Here is a 4,240-nt window from a genome sequence, read left to right on the forward strand (position 1 = left end):
CTCAGCGCCGTCCCTTCCACCCACTAAGGCCAAAAGCTCTTGGTTGTCACTGTCTCCTGTATTTCACACTCCACAATAATCCCCCTGGAGGGACCTCAGTACCCAGCAGTCACAAACTAGACTCAGTCAACTAGACAAAAAAAATTGACAATGAAATATTAGAATGGAACGAAACTTTTGAACAAATGGACTTAGTAGATGTCTACAGAGTGTTCCACTCCACAACGTCAGAATACGCATTCTTCGCATGGGACGTTCTCCAAAACAGACTACATACTAACTCATAGAACATGCTCAAGTGAATGCAAAGGATTTGAAATTAATCCCATGCATACTATCAGACCACAGTGCAATGAAATTGGAAATCAATGGCAAAAGAAACCTCAAGAATTTCATAAACACATGGAAATTAAATAATATCCTTCTGAACAACCAATGGGTCACAGATGAAACTAAAGAAGAAATCAGACAATTTCTATCTTTAAGTGATAATACCAATACAACATACCAGAACTCATGGGATGCAATGAAAGCAGTCCTACAAGGGAAATTTATAGCAGTAGCAATGAATATCCATATCAGGAAAACAGAGTGAGCGCAAATAACCTAATGTTGAACGTTTAAGCTTCTAGAAAAAGAAGAGCAAGTCAAACTAAAGCTCACATGAGGGAGGAAAATATAAAGATCACAGTGGAAATTAATGCAATGGAGACTAAGAAAACAACACAAAGAATCAATGAATGAAAGTGTTGGTTCTTTGAAAGATTAAATAAAATGGACAAAGCCTTAGCCAACCTTATCAACAAAAGGAAAGAAAAGACTCAAATCCATACAATTAGGAATGAAAAGGGTAAAATCACAACAGATCCTGCAGAAATCCAGAAGTTCAGTAGTACCTAATTCAAGAACCAGTATTCTAATAAGATGGAAAACACAGAAGAAATGGACAGAATCCTTGATACATATGAATTACAAAGTTGGACCAAAAAGATACAAAAATTCTAAATAAGCTAATATTAGTCAATGAAATTGATAATGTAATTATCAAGAAAGATAAGCCCAGGACCTGATGAATTCACTACTGAATTCTACAAGAAATTTAGAGAAGACCTAATGCTGCCACTTCTCAAACTCTTTAATGAAACTGCAAAGGAAACAATACTCTGAATTCCTTCCTGGAAGCAAACATTACTCTGATTCCAAGACCAGAGAAGGATCTAACCAAAAAAGAGAACTACATAAAAATCTTCAGTAAGATATACTGGCAAACGGAATGCAGCAAATTACTGAGAATGTTATACACCAAGCAGGATTCACCCCAGAGATGCATGGAAGGTTCAACATACACAAATAAATAAATGTAATGTGCTACCTTAACAGAGTCAAAGACAAAAAACATATGATCATCTCAATAGATGCAGAAAAAGTATTTGACAAAATTGGACACCCATTCATAATAAACACTCTATTGAAAATTGGAATAGATGGTCTTTATCTCAATCTGATAAAAGCCATCTATGACAAACCAACAGCCAATATCATACTAAATGGACAAAAACTGAAAGCTTTCATTCTAAAATTAGGAACAAGACAAGGATGTCCACCATCACCACTCTCTCTCTCTTTTTTTTTTTGGTACCAGGCAAACTTGGGTCCTTGCTCTGGCAAGGTAGGCAGTGGCACCACTGAGCTAAATCCCTGGCTACCATCACCACTCTTATGCAATATAATTCTGGAAATATTAGCCAGAACAATTAGACAAGAAGAAGAAATAAATTCAATAAGGATAGGAAAAGAAGAAGTCATCATTTTTTGTGGGTAACATGACACTCTACATAAAAGACCCCCAAAACTCCACTAAAAGAATTCTAGATACAATAACTAAATTCTGTAGTGCAGCTGGATACAAAGTCAATGCTCAGAAATCAATAGCCTTCCTGTACATGAATAACAAACTCACTGAGAGAGAAATTAGGGAAACAACATATTTCACAGTAGCACCCCAAAAAAGTTAAATAGGAATGAATCTAATGAAGCTGGTAAAAGACTACTACATTGAAAACTACAGTACTCTGAAAAAGGAGATCAAAGAGGGTATCAGAAAGATATCCCTATTCTTGGGTAGGAAGAACTATTACAGTGAAAATGACCATATTTCCAAAATTGTTATATAAATTTAATGCAATCCCAATCAAAATTCCAATAGCGTGTCTCACAGAATTAGATCCTAATACTCATGTGGAACCAGAAGAGACCTAGAATGGCAAAGGCAATTCTGGGCAACAAAGGCAAAGCAGGGGGCAGCACAATTCCTGACTTTAAACTATACTACAAAGCTACTATATGATAAAACAACATGGTATCAGCAAAAGAACAGAACCGAGGATCAATGGAACAGATTAGAAGATATAGAAACAACTCCAGACTTACTCAGACACCTTATCTTTGACAAAGGAGACAAACACCTTCACTGGAAGAAAGCCTCTTTAATAAATAGTGCTGGAAAAATTGGCTTTCCACCTGTCAAAGATTAAAACTAGAGCCACATCTTTCGCTATGCACTAAAGTTGAAATGGATCAACAATCTAAATATTAAAACAGAAATATAAAATCTGCTGGAAGATAGAATAGGTAGAACTCAAGACATTGGTGTAGGCAAAGACTTTATGAACAAAACCCTGATCACACAGAACTATCACAAAGAATCAACAACTGGGATCTTGGCTTATTAAAAAGCTTTTGCACAACAAGGGAAACCAACAGAGTGATGAGACAACCTTCACGGTGGAAAAATTTTTGCCAGCTGTTCCTCAGACAACAGACTGCTATCTAGAATATATAAAGAACTTAAAGATTACCCCCCCCATTTAAAGACTCAATCTAAATATGGGCATCTGAAATGAATACACTTCTTAGATGAAGTAGAAGAAACAGCAACTAAATACAAGAAAACATGTTCAACGTCACTGGTCAACTGTGAGATGCAGATTAAAACAACACTGAGATTGCATCTCACTCTAGAAAGAATGGCTGTCACCAAGAAATCAATAACAAATGCTGGTGGGGCTGTGGGGAGAAAGGAACCCTGCTCCACTGCTGATGGGAGTGTAGACTCGTGCAAATCAGTGTGGACATTTCTCAAAAAACTAAAACTAGAGTTTCCATTTGACCCAGCTATTCTAGGTATCTTCCCCAAAGAATTAAGAGCATAATACCACAGCGATATATGCACACTCACGTTTATGGCAGCATAAAGACCCTCATCTCCTTGGTCTTTGCATCTCAGGTCTTCAGCAAGGCCCACCTTGATGTTATGTTAGTTAAAAAGAGGACACTGGGGTTGGCCTTAATCCAATGTGGCTGGTGTCCTTATAAAAAGATGTAGCTCAGGGACAAAGCACATGCCTGGCAAGCGCGAGGCCCTGAGTTCGATTCCCAGTACCAACCAACAAAAAAAATTCCATAAAAAGAGGAGACTGGGACACATACATAGAGATGACCATCAGCCACAAGCTAAGGACAGGCCTCAGGGGAAACCGACTCTATTGACACTGACCTCAGACCTCCAAACCTCCCTAATTTGGGAAAACAGACTTCTGTATTTTATGCCACTCTGTCTGTGGTTCTTTGTTGTGGCTCCCTAGCCACCTATACCTGACCACACTATACCAGACAGCACCTTGCCCTTCACCTCTGTCCCTGACCCCCTTTCCCTGCCTCTGCCTCCTGCCCCTCCCAGAATTCACCTCTCACATACCCATCGGCCTGGGCACTGTGCTCACTGTTTATAGTCTGGGTCTCCCCAAGGACAGGGTCCCGAGCGCCCCCAACAGTGCACCGGGTACAGCAGGCGCACAGCGCACATCTGCAGGTGGATAACGGGCAGGACTCTCTGGTATTTGTACCTGGTCCCTGCCACATAGCTCCAGAAAGCGGCTTTGAAGACCGAAGAGGCCATGACGCCACTGCGTTAGTCCAGGTGTAATAAATGAAGGAAGAATATGTCTTGCCTCATTTGCTTCTCCTCTGCAGGCCCTGTTTCTCCCGTGTTCCCAGTCAGTGACGGGCAGCACTGAGCCCTACAGGTAGAAACCTAGGAGACCACCTGAACCCCTCCCTGGCCCTGCCAAAGCGCACACCTGCTCCCTCGAGTCCCAACGCGACCCCCACCCCAGGTCAGGCCGGGTGGCGCTCACGCCGAGCTCCCTGGACCACGTGCCCCGCCGTGGCCAGGACACTT

This window comes from Fukomys damarensis, unplaced genomic scaffold (genome assembly GCF_012274545.1).
Source record: "Fukomys damarensis isolate Sample0158 unplaced genomic scaffold, DMR_v1.0_HiC HiC_scaffold_10, whole genome shotgun sequence".
Classification (NCBI taxonomy): Eukaryota; Metazoa; Chordata; class Mammalia; order Rodentia; family Bathyergidae; genus Fukomys; species Fukomys damarensis.